This window comes from Pholcus phalangioides, unplaced genomic scaffold (genome assembly GCF_987345545.1).
Source record: "Pholcus phalangioides strain wild (caught in Gottingen) unplaced genomic scaffold, Ppha-v1.0 ptg000003l_1, whole genome shotgun sequence".
Lineage (NCBI taxonomy): Eukaryota > Metazoa > Arthropoda > Arachnida > Araneae > Pholcidae > Pholcus > Pholcus phalangioides.
This window is the reverse complement of record NW_028301596.1, coordinates 1,977,234-1,997,684: the sequence shown is the minus strand read 5'-3', so window position 1 is coordinate 1,997,684 and position 20,451 is coordinate 1,977,234.

Sequence of the window (20,451 nt, the reverse complement as noted above, 5' to 3'; positions counted from 1 at the left end):
CTACGCATTTATAGAAGTACCTACACTTCCTACGCATTTATAGAAACACGCAAGCCTCATTCGTTTTGTCAGAAGTACTTACAGTACTACTTCCATTTGATGAACGAAGAACATGGCTCCACAAATATGAATAGCTATCACAAAATATTTCTGTGGAAGGTCTTTAACGCAGAGATGCATTCAAATGCCTCTCTTGAGAGAGACATTGAAGAAACGATCTCGAGAAATTGGCTACAAACTTTAGATTCCGGCCTAATTAGCTCTCTTGGGTGGTAGTAAATCGTAGTAGAACAAGATTGATGAAAGTTATTATGCCATAAAGACTATAACCTCGACTTCATGTTATAAGCTTCAAATAAATTCCTCTGGCAAATTGTTACGGATGATGATACGCGAATGATTGCCTGGTATTAGAATTGCAAGACAATTTGTTATTTCATGAGAATTTTTTTTCCGATACTTTTCCCTCATAAGAACAAAGAAATCAACCTAGATTCATTCTGGTGATTCAGGAATTAAGGAGCTCGTCTTCTTTCGATGATGATGGAATCTCCGATACGATTTGCCGAATGAGTTTTCAGCCCGAAGGGCATGAGAGAATTTGCATATAATTTGGTCCATCAGAGTAATGAGTTCTTTTCCAGATGGGAAGACACTCTTCATTTAATCATTGCGAGAGATGGATTTTATGATGTACTTCAGTCAAAATTAGTTTTCTAAACATATTTATGGCTTCTGAAATTGTCTCTGTCCAGTAGATTTTTGTATTTCCGTCACATTAAATAGCGGTTTTCTTTGGGTATGAACGGAAATTAACTGGTAGAGATTTTTCTCGTTTCAAATAATCGAATTCATGCAGGGATACGAATTTTATCACCTCGTAATAAAGCTTTGATGTTGAGTTTATGAGTAGAAATAAAAAGAAAAAAAACATCCTATGCATTTCTTTTCAATTTAGCGAATGATTCAAACAATACTGTAAAACTTCTCGATAAGGGACACCCATGAAACTAGACTTTTAACCCCATAAAGGAAGGTATGTTATTAATCCTCCCGTACTCTCCCTGCGTAAGCCTCTGATTAAGCGTATTATTTTGCCAATATTTATTCACCTGTATATACGAGACAGAGCGGTCGGCAATCTGTTGATCGCGGAGTCGTGTTACCATCAGGGGCTTCGTCATCGTCCCCTGAAGAAAACATGACGGCGCGTGCCTCCGTTGATAATTAGTTGTAGTCTCCTACAGATGACAACTTTTGATAAAAAAAAATGAAATTATATAAATGAATCTTTCTCTCACAAAAATGTATACATATATAATGGCTCGAGAACAAAAATTCACAAGTTCTGGAGGTAGCATGCGTCTCTAAAAATGGCACCTTTCTAAACGGTTTGAGGCATGCCTGAGCGCATGCGTTACGTGCACAATACTTTACTAGAGCAGAGAAAGTATAAAAGTTGAGATGGTACTTTTAAGGAATGGACCATTCTTATGTAGGGAGAAAAGAACGGGGTACTTTACCGCACAACAACTGCGGTCACATATCGCCATACAATTCCCAACCAGTAAAGAAGGTTGGGAAATGAAGGCGCCATCTATCGGTGGTCACCTCAAGCTCGGTAGGTAAAGAACTTACTGATACTCTTTGCCCGAATTTGAACCCATGGACCTTCACGTCCTGGCGAGTGATATAATGAGCAAGTAAGTGAGTGAGTGATATAATGAGCAAATAAGTGAGTGATATAATGAGCAAATAAGTGAGTGACTTGGTGAGCAAATAAGTGAGTGACTTGGTGAGCAAATAAATGAGTGACTTGGTGAGCAAATAAATGAGTGACCTGGTGAGCAAATAAGTGAGTGACCTGGTGAGCAAATAAGTGAGTGACCTAGTAAGTGAGTGATGTAATGAGCAAATAATTGAGTGACCTGTTAAGTGAGTGATATAATGAGCAAGTAGGTGAGTGAGCGACCTAGTGAGAAAGTGAGTGAGACAGTGAGTGAATGATAGAAGACTAAGCTACCTAGTGAGAAAGCTCATTCATTGACTCACTCGCTCAGTCACTCACTCATATCGAACTGTTGTCGGTGAGTTTTCCCGACGATCAATTTTCCATTGTGTGAATTGTTGGTCGGTGAATTTTCCGGTGGTGAATTGCTCGAGATGAATTTTTCGGACACGGAAACTAACACGTTCGATTCCCTTATCAAAAAATCAAGTAGGAAAAACGTTCATAAAAGGAAATCAATCATTCAACGTTTTAAAGGGATATTTATTTCAGCGATATTACTTTAATCTGGAAAACCCACGAAACATTCTTCCCCCGTCGGAAAATTTATAAGTGTTTCAAAAAGCGATTGGAGCAAACATTTCAGTGAGTTTGTTCATGAAAAATTCAGCCACTTTAAAATCTCATGTCAAAGAAATATTTGGAGGGAAACAATCTTTCCTCATGTAAAATGGATACACTTTTTAGTTGGAAAAATATTGACGATAAAATAAACAGACACATATATCATATTTTTTGAATCCTGGCCAAGTACTGGATATATATATACTTTTTACATATATATATATATAGTGTTTTCATACCCGTTATTATTTTGGATTGAGTGTTTCCAATACGTACCGTCAAATGGGTTTTGATGTTCGAATTGAAACTTTTCATTCAACTCGTTGAATAAGGGATTGGTGCGCACAAATTTTCGAATTGTTCAACTTTCGAACATAAAAGTTTCTGCTCCTAACTGTGTTGAAGTTTTCGTTCTACTAGAAAACAGAATAGCATTTTATTCATTTCGTCGTTTCCCAGCCCAATGAGGTTGTCTGACGACTTACTAATACCTTACTACCGAACCGAAAACCGTAATTGGTGAAACGGGGCTCCAATGGATAGTTATAATCCATCAAACCACCTTCATCACGACTCTGCCAATTCCTGTGCAGTAGTACGCTTTGCAAACATACCATACTAAAAATATTTTTAAAGCATTTCTGCTGGAAATCACTATACAGGGTGGGCAAAAAGACCGTAGAAACTTTGAAAATAAATATAAACCGCAAAAATAACCGAAATGAGAAACAGTTTGCAGGGTTACCATCGCTAGGTCACAGAAACATTTTTAAGATAGGAAAAAAACCCTAAAAAAACAACCGATAGGTGGCGCTGGTGCAATCGACTTCGGTGGAAATTATCACCTTGTGTGTCAGTGTGCGACCTTTTTTTTTACACCTCGGAACAGACACTTTCCAGCTGGATCGTCAAGGGTAATGTCCATAGTAGAAACAGTCAAGTGTTCTGGCACTTACAGTGGACTCTTGTAAGACGGAATTTATCGCAGTTGCAGCCGTGAAAGTTTGTTTTGGTTTCTCAGTGGAACAAAATGATGTGACGAATTTCAGAATTTTCAACGGACATTTTGCGCTTCCCGTATTACACCTAAAAGTTACAAACAACGAACAAAATTTTGCGAACAACTAGAACACACTTTAACGCTTCCAAAACGATCGCGATAATGTAAATTAGACTGTGAACTTGTCAGGCGCGACCAATCATTTTTTGCAAGAACTTTGTTTCCCACCTAATAACTGATAGGACTCACCTGGTTATCCAAAAAGCTGCACAAATGAGTTTGAGGTCTTAACATTTTTCTTGACATTGAATCTCGTCGAAAAACCGGCTTATTGGCGTTATTACTTTTTAGGAAACGTCCCCAAACCTTAAGCCGTCTCATTTACACGTGAAAAATGTTGTTACTAATATGTATTATTGACCTTTTTGTAAATTTATGAATTTATCTGTACGTGAAATTGATTTGCATTATTGAAATTATGATAAATAATGCAGAATAACGACAAAAAAAAATGTGCCGTTATACCCAAGGTTGGTCACGTTTTCATCGACGTTATACAAGCAATTGTTAACATTATTCTCCATGGAAATTAGTTAGAATCACCAAATATTGACGTTATAATCGAGGTCGTTACAACCCAACTCAACTGCACGTAAAAAAAAAATATTTTTTATTGGCTGTGGTATGATATGCCGTTTTTCTATTTTTGTCTACGGAAACTTTACTCTAGACTTTTTCACATGCCCCGGCCACATGAATGACCAAGTGCGTGACCACATGAGCGACCAAGAAAGTGGCAGTCACGCACTTGGTCACTCACACACACACACATACGGTTACTCACTCGTATATATATATATATATATATATATATAATATATGATCATTCAGCAATTAAAATGGTCACTCACCCAATCACTTGGTTACCAAGACGTTGAGTCGCTCATTCGGTAACTCATACTCTGCCCGGCCAAGGCAGGCGAAACGTCTGGGGCGAAATGCCATTGGTGAAATTTCCGCGACGAAATGTCGGAGGCGAAATGGTCGGATTCCATATATTTTACAGCGGCCGCATAAAAATGTATTTTTTTTTTGCGGTCGTTTTTACGGTGTCTTGGAAAGTCGTTAAGTTAACGACTTGCCCGGAGATATCCCACTCTATTTCCTTCTTATTATTTTCAAAATTATAATGTCCGTGGGAAATATGTTTCCCAGTGAATGTCACACGTAAAGCTTCAAACATCATTTTCAAAACTAGAGAAAGAATCATCTCTTGTCTTGTATTACGGAGCTTTATGAGTCTTTACTTGAGTTTCAGTTAAGTTCGTAAATATCTTAGCACTTATTATTATTTTCTGTGAATGCATCAAAAGGCAAATCTACAACTTGATAAGCTTTGGTTTTTTTTTCTCGCGGCAAGGGCGTCAGCCTGCCTTCAGGAGAGCGCACGCCACTTCATTGATTTGAAAAATTGTCACGGCCACTTAACCAAGTGATGTGGAACCAGTGCCGTCTTTAGGCATGGGGCCCCCACCCGGGCAGCTTATAAACAATCCCTACATTTCTAGCGCATCGTGATTGACCGAAATGGTTGATAAACCATAACGTCACTCATGGTGAAATTTTTGCTGGCGACGTTTAACAATAGATACATTTAATTGTGCTAGAATCCGGCGTCCGAAGTTGGAGTAATGGCGATACTCAAGTACCGAAGATTGTGTGTTCGATTCGATCTGAAACCCATCCAAATTTTTCTTCCATCTTTGCTGCCATTTACTGATTTACTAAAAAATGTTTCCATTCTTGTTCCTGATTAAAATCAAATGCGGTTCACGTGCATCGAAAAGACAATAATAACAGCTCGCGAAGCGCGCGCTCAGCCCACAGCTATCATTTACTGATTCAATGAAAAAATGATTTCATTTTCCGTTAATGAACTTTGAAATTAAGTTTTGCCCAAAACCCCGCCTCTCGTGACGTCTTGCTAGCTTTTTTTGCTCGCAGTAACCAATCACCGGAGTGCTAATGCTTCCTGTGTTACTAAGAAAGTAGAGATTGAAATTACGCACCCGGACGCTGCCGGGGGGGGGGGGGGCTCAAGAGAAAAGGGGCCTCACAAAAATGAGATCTGGTTGAGATTTTCGAGAATTTGCATGGTAGGGCCTCAGAAAAATCATTTGGCCCGAGGGCCCATGATGTTCTCAGGACGGTCCTGTGCGGAACAGCGCCACAGGTCACTCAAATTGCCTGTAAATGTGCTGTGGTTCACTCAATAAGTGATTTGTAAATGTGCTGTGGTTCACTCAATAAGTGATTTGTAAATGTGCTGTGGTTCACTCAATAAGTGATTTGTAAATGTGCCGTGGTGATCAAAACATGTTTCGCGGTTCACTCAAGTAATCCAGGAATGCACTGCTGGTCCCTCAAGGGATTTGCAAATGTGCTGCGGGTCGCTTGAGTGAGATGGATTTGTGCTGTAAGTCACTCAAGTGAGCGAATATGCTACTACTACACCACACACACACACCTCGTCCATATTCCTTTGCAGAAATTCTAACGAATTGGTACATGTTGGAATGTGTGTCCGTGTTGTGAACCTAACGCGAGGCTTGTTTCTGTGTAATGCTTGTTATAGTGCCGCCATCTACCACATATTTTTCCAACTACGAGTGAACTGAAACGAAAAACTACGTTTTGAAGATTTTACCGTTGTAGGCCTGTTGCTCTCTGCGGCGAGACATTTTAATAGGGAGATCGGCTTTTATTCGTAACTCGAAGTTGGAAACCCCAGAAAACTAACTTCAGCCTACCACCACTGCGGCGAGGTTCGAACCCAGGACTTCGCGATGCGAGTCCGTCACTATGACCACTCGACCACCACAGTGACGAGCGAACGCGCTGCAGTTCCTTTAGTGAAGGGGTCGCGGGCATCTCAAGTGATTTGTAAATGTGCCGCGGGCCGCTTGAGTAAGCTGTATTTGTGCCGCTAGTCACTCAAGTGAGTAAATAGGCTATGGTTCACTCAGTATGTGTCGCGGGTCACCCAAGTGATACAGGAATGTACCGCGGATTACATAAGTGATCCTGGAATGTACCGCGGATTACATAAGTGATCCTGGAATGTATCTCAAGTCACTCAAGTGATCTGGAAACGTGCCGCGGTGATCTGCAAAAATAGTCGATCCCGCTTATAAAGTTCCCACTTGGAACGTTTTCTCGCTTATTAAGATTTATTTTTATGGTCCGTCAACTCTAAATAATTCGCATTGAGATTTCCCGTTTAAACTGTTTTCCCGCTTGCTTACAAAGGTTTTTTCATTTTGGTGTCTTTTAAAACGTTCTAAGCGGGATCTACTGTATTTCGCGGGTCACATGAGTGATCGGGAAATGTGACACGAGAAACTTCAGTGAACTGAAACTGTTCCGCGTGAAACTTATGTGACTTATAAACGTGCCGTAGGCCGTTTGAGGGACCTGGAACTGTGCTGCAGGTCACTCAAGTACAATCTGTAGAGCAAATCAGTAGATGTGCTGCTATTAATGCTTTTTTAACAAGCTTCTATGGTCGCCTTCCAGTCGAGTGGTCAGGGAACTGTCCTCTGACTATGCAAGTCCAGGTTCGAATCCCGGTTCGGGCATAGATGTCTGCTAACACTAACAGATTTCTTGAACACATCATACGGACCTTTTGCGAATACGTCAGGTTCTTGTTGTTCTAAGTGCATGGGCGGAGATCCGAGGAGGGGGGGGGGCAATTCTCCAGCCTCAAAGGTGGAGTCGATTGATCTGGGGCAGTGATTCTCAACGTGGGCGTTAACGCCCCCTGGGGGGGGGATGGAATGTTCCAGGGGTCGGTAGAAGCTTTTAGTATAACATAGGATCCTTTGGGTTAGATTGCGTTGGGGGGGGGGGGATTTGAGGAAAAAAATTTCTGAAGAAGGGGGCGGTGGGACAAAAAAGGTTGAGAAAATATGAGCTAGTATATAAAGGAATAAACATCAATATCATTGTGCCTCCCCCAGAAATAATGACCATGCCCCCACCAAACTTCCAAGTCTATCTCTGCCCATGTCTAAGTGTAATCTGTGTGCATCTATCTGTTAATGTCCCGCGGGCCACTTGAGTGCACTGCAACTGTGTCGCAAGTCAATTAAACGATCTTGGTATGTGAAGCGGTGGTCTTTGAATATGCCGCGGTTCAATTAAATGATCTCGGAATGCACCGCGAGTCCCTTCAGTGGTCTGGGATTGTACCGCGGTCCACTTGGGTGATATTTAAAAATGTGACGCGGGACACTTGGGTAATACCTTGGATTATGTCCCGGTGCCACTCGAATAATTTGGAACTGTAGCGCGAGTAACCAAGTGACCTGGAAATAAGTCATTTAATAATAATTATCTCACGATAATATTTTTTTTCAAGATTGAGATTGAGGTCACGGGCCACATCAGATGACTCCAAGGGGCCACATTTGGCTCGTAGGCCATGGGTTGGGCATGCATGCTTTACGGATTTCTGTGATTAGTTTTAGCGATTTATTAATTTATATTTCTCTTGCATTCACTACCATTAATTACGAATGTTTCAAGTAGACTTACGGAAATTAAACATTCAAGAGTTATGAATTGAAAAGGGAATAGAAATCGCATTTCCGCACACCGTAAATTTAAAAAAAAATTGAATTAATGCAATTGCCATTATATTTATGTGTCAAAGAAAATTTATTTTTTCGAGTAAATTGAAATTTTTAATTTAGCCTATACACGCCGTTTCCCCTCGCGCTGAAATAACAGAAATTTAATCAATTGTGAAAAAAAGTAATTTGAGGAACATCGTGAAAAAGTGGCGGAAACCATGAGTTTTAATTATTATCGATGTCTTGGCAAATTTTTCTTCAGGTGTAGCAAAATTAATTTTCATTCAGGGTTTGTAGAGAGAGTTGTTGAAGTTAATCCGTTATTCCAGCCATAATTTCAAATTTTACTTCGAAATTTGTTTTTCATTTGAAAATGCTTATTTGTCTTCTTTATAAAGGAGATTAATATTTTATATGTATTTTTTCTTTTTTTTGGGAACGTCAATTTCATTCTATAGCAGAGGTTCTCAAAATCTGTGGCCATCCGCGGCTCCCCTTGCCATGAAAACCTTTATGTGTTGCTCCCAAGAATAGTTTAAAAGAGATCCTACCTAAGTTTTTAACAGCTGGGATTGATGCGAAGATGAGGTTTAGGGGGGGGGGAAGAGAAATTTCACATGACCTTGCGGGGAATCGAACCCCCGCCTCCTCTCACTTCCCGGGCGCGCACTAGACCAGTGGTCCTCAACCTTTGTAAGCCTGCGGCCCGGTAAATCTCTTTTGTGTAAGTGAAAGGCCCGGCCATACACACAACTAACGAGAAATTAATGGGGAAAATTAAACTGCGAATCACACTCGCTGCCAGGTGTGACTAGTGTCAGGGCCTAGTACTGGGCCGCGGCCCGGCGGTTGAGAAACACTGCGCTAGACTACACGGGCAACGAATGTGTCAATCTTTCCTTAGAGCTCGTGTGCACTGAACGGGATCAGAAGCTCACAATCGCTGACACTGCCGCCAAATGACGACTTATCCGAGGATTACGTCACTCTCCGCTATCCATACGAAGGTTTTAACACCTGGATGATGCGAAGATGAATTTAGGAAAGAGAGGAAATTCAACTGCTCTTGCGAGGAATCGAACCCACGTCCTCTGACTTGCCGGGTGAGCGCCATACGCTACTAGACTAAGGATAGCGGAGAGTGACACCATCCTCGGGTAAGTCGCCATCTGGTGGCAGTGTCAGCAATTGTGAGCTTTGGCCTGAACTAGGTCGCACCGTCCATGAATAATGGGTCCCGCAGTGTACACGAGTACCAAGGAAAGATTGAGATATTCTTTGACTTTGCAGTCTAGTAGTTCAGGACGCTCATCCGGCAAGTGAGTGGACTTGGGTTCGATCCCCCGCAAGGGCAATTGAATTTTCTCTCTTTCTTAAATTCATCTTCGCATCAGCCAGCTGTTGAGATACTTTCATATGGATAGCGGAGAGAGATATATCGTCCTCGGATACAAAAATAACTATTTAAATGCACGAATGAGGCATCAATCACAATCGAAGGTGAGCTACCGTCTTCTTTGACAGAGGTTGGTGACGCACACTTTGAGAAACACCAATTTATGCTATTGGTATCGTCGGCTGCCATCAAATTATACTGCTCACCAAAAGAAAATTACGCTCTTAAGCAAATGTCAATGATTTCAGGATATATTGGGTTGCTGGCATTGGTTTTGTCAGATTAACTCTAGTTTTTGAGTTAAAGTGATAATTACATTTCAATGGTAATACATAAGCACTTACTTTTGACATTTTTTTTTTTTTTTGTGCTGCAACTGACAACCTTACTTGCCTTCGAAAACTTTTTTGGCTGAAATCGGCAACTTCACTTGCCTTAACACTTTTCAACACCTTAACACTTGGCAATATCCCGTTTTTTTGTGGAAGAAATGTGGTCTGTCTAAGTATTCATTGTGTTGTGTGTTGTTCTATCTACATCTACAGGAACAACTTTCGCGGGAAGGGTGGAACCATTTGGCGGGTATCACTTGTCTTGCGGGACGGACGTTGTGCACCCCGTTTTAGAACTTTCTATAAATTTTCAAACGGTACTGAGACAATAATAACAGGCTTTGCCAAACAGAACAATCTGATTTTTTTAAAGAAAATGCAGGCATAATTTATCTAAGAACATTTTTTTCTATTTTAATGTGTAATATGTCCAAATTTAATTTATTTATTAACAATAAACTACTTTTTTATTATCACAAGTGTGAGTTCCTTATTGTACTTACATTCAGTTTCAATCATATATATGAAAAGGTGAATGTAATAAATGCAGTTATTATACACAATAACAGGTTATTATGCATACTGAGAAAGCACTTTGGTAAATTTGATAAATTTCCCTAAATCAGTCACTTTTACCGGCGATTATGCATAGTAGGCACACAAGCGTCGCGTCGTAGGTAAACATGATAAATCGTACTATATGATATATATGATAATTCATTTATGTATTGTATCATTATATCGAGGTACGATCGTAAAGTTTGTTATAATACCGGGATCCGACAAAATTCATCACACGTACTAGACTCATTTGGAATTTTTTTCATATTTATCACATTCACTAATTACCCTCGTATATTATGCACAATCACAGATAAAGGCGATAAATTTCTAGTACTTATCAAATTTACCAACGACGCTTGGGTATTATGCATATTCACCGGTAAAAATGATAAATTCATGAAACTTACCAAGATGATTGGTAAGTATGCATAATAACCGATTTATCACACTTACCGTAACATATATGCATACATTTTCCTATTCATCCCATCAATTAATCATATGGAGTTATTACTTTATGGAGTTTTCCTCTGAAAATATAAGTTTGCGAAATTTTGGGTTACCGATTCACCCGCAGAGGCGGATTAAATGGCGGGAGCACCGGGCCCCGAGTTCTGAATTACCCCAAAAAACCTCAGTTTTATACTTTCTCTAATTTATAAGGGACCTCAATATTTTTCTTTTACTCCAGGAGCCTCAACCGACCTTAATCCGCTTCTGTTCACCAGTTGTAAAAATCAGCCGCTTAATAAAGACAAAATCATAAGAGCGGAAGTGATTTTAGTAAGCGCTATGCCCTATATTCACAAAAAATACAGATATGGTCACATACTCAAGGCGATAAACATGTCTAACACTACATAATGAAACATTGGAGTTTTGCGGATAACAGCACTATTCATACTTGTAACGTATTATTCATGATTTCAGAGCACTTCTAGTAAATATACATTTTTAAACGAATTCATAAATTCCAACATTTGTACATTCGTTCTGCATATAAGTAAAGCATAAAAAGCCTACGGTTCTTTAGCCTAATTTCCATTCGAGATAAAATCGAGTGAGTCTGATTATTCCCATTCAAAATCGCAACGCCGTTGTCGAAACTGAATTTATTTTTGTTTGTATGCGGATTCACTACGATGATGTGTTCCCTTGGATATTCGTATAAAACGATGCCTCGAGGGCAAATCATTTGAGATGTATTAGTGCAATCCACATTTGCATACAAAGAGACTTACGCTTGTTTCGGTGGTATACCTTTCAACTATTTTCGATTTGGATGAGGAGAAACTTTGAAGGAAATGTTCGCGCACCCCAAAAAATAAAATAGGAAAAAAAATCCCAGGGAATAAATTTTTTCTTGGCAAACTTTAGACAGAGAGAGACTGTATTATAGGAAAGACTTGCGTTTCTGTCTCCAGTTGAAATCGGAAGCACGCTCTATGTAGGAAAAATATATATAAATAAGTGAAGATACCTTTTTCCTATCAATAAAACAGAGGATCATATAAAAAAATGGGAGAAAAAGAAATCCGGAGAAACATGATTGAACATGAAATGACATGCAACAAACTAAAGCATTTCCTTTTTTGTTTTTGGTTCCTTGAATTTTGTTGTTTCCTTGAATGCACACTTACCGTTTCGTTGTGTTTTCTTCAAATACTAAGACAAAATATTTTAGTTTTGTTTGTGGGACGAGTTTAGTATTTCCGATTTCAATAAGAATTTAAAAACATTCAAATAATTCTCAATCTAAATAAATGTCAGGAGTACATAGACTATTAGATTGATTATTTAAATATGTTAAGATATAATAATATATGTAATTTCAAGTGATGAAAACTATTCAAATAAATAATCCTTTAAGGATGCCATTGCACGCTTCCGGAACTCCACGCTATCCTATGAGAAAAACCCTCCGTCTTTAGGCAAAATTCAGTTTTCCTATTCATTTTCAAGCAGCTTTTAAATGCTACTGGATACTTTTATAAATTTTAATTAAAGCTTTTCGGATTTTAGTAGGTGCTTATTTACTAAGCATTAACTAGAACAACATGTAACTCGGACGAGATAAGTAGGGTGAATATATACTTCTTCCTCGAAATCAATCTTTGTAAAAGTTCTTGAGTTAACACTAGTTTTTAACCTTTTACCGGCTGAATTCAGATTTAGTTTAGTTTTCTTAATTTTTTCTTTTTATTTCTCTTTCTGATCTTCAAGTTTCGAGATATCAGTCAAAAAAATCCATGAAATTTTTTTTTTCCTGTATGTGTTCTGGACTTGCCCACGTCGATAGCAACAGCATTAAAATTGAAAAAAAACCAATTAAATTTTATTTTTCCTTAAAAATAAATTATTTAAAAAATTTGAATTTGTGACAAGTACTCGAAGAATGAAATTTTGGTTTTGTAAATTGAGTTTGGAATCTCACATCTTCAGGGGGAAAAAATCAAGTGCTTTCATGAACAAAAAATAGTTTTTTTCATTAATAAAACATCGGTTTGTAATTCTCAATCCTTCACCCCCAGTACAATATGATTAACCTTCCTGTATCCCTTGGATAATGCGTTTTCTATCAGTTATAAAATTATGTTTTTTGCAATTGGTTATATTAATCATCCATTAACTAATTTTAAATTATTTAACACATTGTTTAATTGTCTTTTTGGCATGGTTAACAATTAATTTAGATTTCTTTCTCTTATTCATCTTTTAAAAATTAATTAAAAAGAGTAAACTAAAAAAAAAAATTAACATTTCTCGTAATTTGGAAAATACAAAAGATTCATTGAATTGTTCTGAATTTATTGCCAGCCAAAACAACAATAACAAGCATGATGATTTCACTAGGTTCGGATGTCAACAAATCGTAAAAGTCCTTTAGGTATTCATGGTACTTTCCTTATTTGAAATGCAAAGCAAATACCATCGCTAACCGAAAAAGAAACTTTTGCAACGCTAATTTCGTTCGAGACATATCTGCGAGCGAAAGCTAAAAAATGAGGTGTCAGAACGTCAGTACGATGCATATTTTCTATATTATATTGAAAGTTTTAATTTTTCTCAACATCTCAATTTCTCCGACTAATTAGTCGACACGTTATAATTTTTTTCCACATCGCACCCAGTGATGGTAACCTCTTCCAGCAAAATTTCCCTTTTGGCTAAATTTTTCCCACGCATTCAGAAAAATGTGCTGCCATCTAGCGGGGGATATACGTTATCAAGAATATTACAATAGTATTGCACTGCATTAATTTTTTTATTTTTTGCAAAAATTTTTTTGTTTGATGAACTCTCAAAATTTCCCACAAATGCTAAGAAATTTCCCACTTGGGTGAATTTTGCCCAATTTTTCCCACGAGTTACCATCACTGCTCGCACCCCTAAAAAAAATGCTTACCCACACCCATGGTTGAGAACCACTGGTCTAATGGACTGACTTGGGGCTCGTCAAACATAACAACCAGAGATTTTTATCTGTAAAGCGGAAACCATCGAGCTTATATTACTGGAGTGAGTATGAGTATGACGTCAGCGGTCTCCGGCTTGGCAGTGCTGAGAACGGTGTCCCCAACATAATTCGTCGGAAGATCACGTGACTCGGTGAAAACACGCACAATCCCTCGTTATTTTCTTATGGCGTCCACAGGAATTTGAAACAATAAATGAAAGAAATGATTTCCGCATCGATGAGATAATTCCACAATTAACGAAAGAGATAATAATAAAATTAATTAACGATAATTCCAGAATTAAAGAAAAAGAAAATTTCAGCATTGATGAAAGAGATAATTCCAGAATGAAGGAAAGAGTAAATTCCAAAATTAATGAAAGCGATAATTTCAGCATCAATGAAAGATAATTTCAGCACCAATGAAAGTGATAATTCCAGAATGATGAAAGTGATAATTCCAGAATGATGAAAGTTATAATTCCAGAATGATGAAAGTGATAATTCCAGAATGATGAAAGTTATAATTCCAGAATGATGAAAGTTATAATTCCAGATGATGAAAGTGATAATTCCAGAATGATGAAAGTTATAATTCCAGAATGATGAAAGTGATAATTCCAGATGATGAAAGTGATAATTCCAGAATTAATGAAAGTGATAATTCCAAACTTAATGAAAGCGAAAAATCTAGAATTAAAGAGATAATTCCAATGTAATGAAAGGCCCCCGCGATGGCTTTCGCCGGCTGTCGCGGGGGGCCGGCGAGTTTACTCTGAAAATTTAATGAAAGCGAAAAGTCTAGAATTAAAGAGATAATTCCAATTTAATGAAAGAAAAAGTTATAGAATTATATATATCTATCGAAAGAAATAATTCCAGCATTAATGAAAGAAATAATTCCAGCATTAATGAAAGAAATGATTCCATAAGTAATGAAAGAAACAATTCCAAAATCAATGAAGGAAATTTCAGCATTAACGAAAAAATGATCCCAGTATTAATGAAATAAATAATTTAATCTTTTTTCATCTTTAGAGGAGTTCTCTATCCTTTTTTTTAATCATTAAAACCCAATATTTAGAGACCGAACTGCACATTTCTATGGGCAAATCGCCAGGCACGAACTTTGTTGTCACCGAGTCACGTCATTTCCTTGCATTCGATGTCGTGGCGGTCGGTACTCCCTCCAGTAATATAAGCGCGATGGCGGAAACCAATCTGAAATGTGGACTATTTACTCTATTTTCGCCAGTTTGGCTGTTGTTGCATACAGCTTAGATCATCTATAGAACAAAAATTAAAATTTCTAGACTTCAGTGTACGATGGACAAAAATTTAAAGTTTTTCATAAATGGCTCTTGTACAAATCAACTTTGAGAAGTGCCAGCATAAATCATCTTCAACCCTTTATCATTTTCATTTTGACTTATTAGATCTTACTTTCATACATAAAATATATTATTTCCCAAGAAGCAAGTAGTTGCCCTTACTGTGGGTTATAATTATAAGAACTTAAAGAAAACGGTTACATAAATTTGATGAAAGAAAAAGAAACTCAAAACACAAAATAATCACAATTTAAATTCGAGTTGAATTAGCATAGAAAGACAAATGGATTTATAAATATGTTGTATTTTGACGAAGCGGCGGAGCCTTTGGCTGAATTGCATTTATCAGGCACATTGTAGAAAAATAACATGCTTTATTGTAACAAAAACTATTATGTGAAATGAATTAAATGTGGTCATCGCGCGCGTCCGAACGACAAAACATCGTGGCCAGGGAAGTCAAAAGGTAAACATCAACAGACGGACGGCATTGACCACGGTTTTAGTTCGTAGTTGTAGTTTCACAACAAAATAAATAAAAACACGAAATTAACAATCAAAAAATACGCATGACATATCTATTAAGTTTAAGAAAAAGTATATACATGGTGGTTGAGTATCGGAGTGCTACTTAAGTCAGATATTCAAACTCAGATTTGTTGGTAATGCGATTACGATAACACATGCCAAAATAAATTTCAATATCCTTTATTGTGAAAAATGTATTCCTTCAGTTTTCTTTTGAAATGGGATAGATTTGCATTTGACATGGAATTGAATTGGAAAACATATTATGAAGATGGATACCTTCATAAAAAGAATACATCTCATCAGCTAAGCAATGTAACGTAAAATTTCCAGTCGCAAAATATTATCAAAGTTACGGAATTGCAAGTTATCATCAAATTGAAAGACTCCGCTCCAAACGAGTTCTTTGATGTTGTGAACACAATGATTCATGCTTCGGGTCTGAATTTTATGCACGTTTTGATAAATCACAGAACTTACACACCTTTGATTATGAATTGAAGTATTGAAAGGTATTCAATTCATAAGGTATTCAATGGCAATCAATGTTTCCAAGGCAGATTTATTTCAGTGATATTATTTTAATCTGGAAAACTCACAAGAATATTTTCCTCCCTACGGGCAATTTATACGTGTTCAAAAGCAAACATTTCAGTCAGTTCGTTCATGAAAAATTCAGTCGTTTTAAAACCTGTTGTCAAAGAAATATTTCGAGGGAAACATTCTTTCTCATTTAAAATGGATACACTTTTTAGTTGGAAAATATTAGGGAAAAGAAACTCTCTCTCTCTCATCAGCAGTGAGATATATCATTTTTTTTGAATTCTGACTGATGTTCAAATACTTGAAATTGGATATTTATTTATTTAGTGTTTTCAATGCTCGATATTTACTTTGATTATCGTACACTTTCAACGCGCAATGCTCATACGAATGATTTTAATGTACAGCTAGTAGAAATGACATTTGTTTGTAAAAAATATATCAGAAATAGTATTTTCTTATTGGCTGTGATAAGGTATGCTGTTTAAAATTTGAAGCGATTGCAGGAAAATGCATTTCTTCTGCCACTTTTGCTAATCTACTCGGTCTGAGAAAGTCGTTAAGCTAACGACTTGCTCTTGGAGATATCCTCCTATTTTTATTTTTTTTAATTATTATATGCGTGGGAAATATGTTTCCTAGTAAATGTCATACATAAAGGTTTAAACATTTCAAAACTAGGGAAAAAGTCATCTTGTTTTACAGAGCTTTACGAGTCTTTTCTTGAGTTTCAGTCCGTAAATCTTACTGGTTTTTTTCCCATGAATATATTAAGAGTAATATATTAATATGAATATATTGCGCTCACAGATCCAGAATTTAATGAGCCCTGGTAGTTTTACGGTTTTTTTATAATTAGTTTGTGATACGACTGATTAGTTAAAGTTAAGTATTCATGTGCACATCTACGACTTTGATAATTTTTTTAGTAACAACTCCGTATATTCCGATTTCATGGTTGTTTCTTGAAGAAATATGGTTAGCCTAGGTATATAATGTGTTGTGTGCATTGAGTGTTTTTTGATACATTTTTCATGGAATACAGTTTGCGGGCCACCAAACCAGAACATGGCTCCTACTCTGTCCTAAAGAGGGATATAAGCAGTTTATGAAGATACGCTGGAGAATATTTTGAGGGCCGGAGATTGTGTGCCGCTGATCTGAAGCATTGCATCACGGGGATCCGAGTTCGAGCCCCCGGCGTCACCACAATGGCGGTCGGCTGAACTGGCTTTTCTGTGGCTCCCAACTTTGAGGCGCAACGCGAGCCGATCTCCCCGTTAAAAGTCTCGTCAACAGGCCTACAAACATTATAAGTATTCAGTCATTACACTTCCACTTCTGAATTATAGATGGCAGCACTGAAAAATCAGACACAGCACTAGATACGTACTCAGACTGTTAAGTTCACACGCTCACACTTCCGGCATGACTCACTAGGTAGTAAATTGCCCATGGCGATAGACCTGAGCTGTGCTAGGTTTGAGGGAAAAAAAAATGATCTGAAGTATTATATATTATTATATGGATTCTTAAGGATGGACAATAATGTTCAAAAATTGATTACATTTTTATGCTATATCCTTTCATTAATTGCCAGTTTTTGTTATATACTTTTATTGATTGATTTATTTTCTTCGTTGTATGCATTCATTAATTGCGATTATATGTTATACCCATAAGCATGTTGATTGCCAATGATGTTCTGAAATTGATTTCCATTGCTACTTTATGTATTTTTTTATGTTTCTTTTTCGGTTATTGTTTCAACCACTACGGCATTGTCCGCCCATATTATCTTTAATTATCATTATCTCTCCTACTGCTCTCTCGTATCTGTACTTATATAGCATATACAAGATCTTGATACGAACGACAAAACATACAAAAGACGCAACAAAAATTCCATCCATGCCATATCACTGTTTGTAAATCACAATCACCACCCATCTCCGTAGGCTGTTTATTGGAACGGTACTGCACATTGCCTGCTAGGGTTGAAGGATTGTAAGGGGATCTTGCTCTGGGCGTTGATTGGCTTCTTCCGCTGTGGTTGACGTCCGTCTGGGCGAACTGTTTGCGTCTCCTGGGCGACATAGCGGGGGGGGGGGGGGTTCAGTCGGTTACACACACACACACTTTTTTATTCGACAACGACAAAAATATGACAGCTGGTATAAACTTGTACAAAAAAGCAAAAAATACAAAAATTACATACTCTGCGATATTCTATGACCCCAAGGGACCAGGTTATCTTTCCAGTGGGTCTATAAAAAATAATATAATATTTGTTAGTCAATGGCAACCGTCATGAATTTTTCAAAAATTAGTTAATTGATGGTTGTTGTTAGGAATAATCGAGTCGATTCTGCCTCTTATATATGTCTTAGTTGTGCTAGCTTCATTCCAGTGCTTTGCAACGCCTCCTCTATTCATCTAGTGCTCAGGCTGCTTCTTCCTCTTTTTCCCTCTATTCTTCCAAGCAATATCATTTACAAGATATACAGAAGACTGGATGTTGTGAAGATATTTATTATTTGAGATGTTAATTTTTTTTTTTTTTAAGGAAGGAAAAAACTCATCTCTGCCTCTACCGGGAGTCGAACCCGGGTCCCTCGATTGCCGGACGAGTGCTTTGACCACTAAGCTACAGAGGAGATAGAGATTTTCCTTCGCTAGAGCGTATATATGCCGAACGGAACCGTGCAATGGACGGTGAAACCGATCAGCTAATAGCTCATGGACGACGAGCCACCAGATGGATATATATAACATGAATGTTATCCACTTGTTAATACAAGATATACAGAAGACTGGATGTTGTGAAGATATTTATTATTTGAGATGTTAATTTTTGAAGGAAGGAAAAAAAACTCATCTCTGCCTCTACCGGGAGTCGAACCCGGGTCCCTTGGTTGCCGGACGAGTGCTCTGACCACTAAGCTACAGAGGAGATCGAGTTTTTTTTTTTATACGCTCTAGCGAAGAAAAATCTCTATCTCCTCTGTAGCTTAGTGGTCAGAGCACTCGTCCGGCAATCGAGGGACCCGGGTTCGACTCCCGGTAGAGGCAAAGGTGAGTTTTTTTTTTTCCTTCCTTAAAAAATTAACATCTCAAATAATAAATATCTTCACAACATCCAGTCTTCTGTATATCTTGTATTAACAAGTGGAGAGCGACATTCATGTTATACAATATCATTTATTCTAGTGAGCCTTCTGTACACATTATATGATCAAAGTAAGATGGTTCCTGTTTCGTGACTTTGCTTCTGACTTCTTCGATACCTAATTTATTGGTCCTTTTAGCCGTCCATGGAATTCTAAGCATCCTTCACCAGAACCAAAATACAAAGGAATCAATTATTTTTATATCCGCTTTCTGTGTAGTGTCCAGCTCTCACATCCATACATTATGACATGAAAGACCAATGCATTTGCGATTCTGATTTTTGTTTTCATTGAGATATCGTTCTCTTTCGTTATTATATTAAGCTTCCTCATAGCTGTTTTGCCCAGAACTACTCGTCTTTTTAATTCTTCTGTGCATGTTCCCTCTTTTACAATTCTTTACCCAAGGAAGTCAAATCTGTCCACAATCTCAAAACTTTCTCCATCAATCGAAAACTGCGAATATGTGTTATAGTCATGATCTTTGCTTTTTTGATATTTAGATATAGTCCAAGCTTCTCACTTTCTCTTTTTAATCTTGATATAATATTCTTCAGGTCCTCTCCAGATTCTGCCATCAGAATTGTGCCATCAGCATGCCTAAGGTTGTCGATCACTCATTATATATCCCCCATAAAGAGTATGGAAAGGGTAAAGAACGCATCCTTGTCGAACTCCTTTTTCAATTCCAAACCATTCAGTTAGGCCATAAATCGTTCTTATACTTGCCTCTTGGTTAATATAAAGATTTCTGATCAAGCAGACAAGGTGATTAGGCGCTCCCATTGTTCTAAGAATATCCCAAAGTTTATCATGATCAACGCAGTCAAAGGCATTTGTATAATAAACAAAAGTATAACTTCTTTTGATTGCTGCCTCTGTCATCCATCTTATATTGGAAATTGATGGTTAGGTTTACGTAATTGATTATGTAAGGTTTATGTTAGGTTTATGTAATTGATTTTATACTTAACATCTTTTTTCTTTTTTAAATATGAAATAACAGAATGAGCCGTTTAATAACAAGTTATGTATACATTTACATTCCATTTTATTGGGTAATCAATATTACATATAATTTTTTTATCAATGCCTAAAGCTTCAAATATGGTATGCAAGAACATACAAAACGAAAGGAAA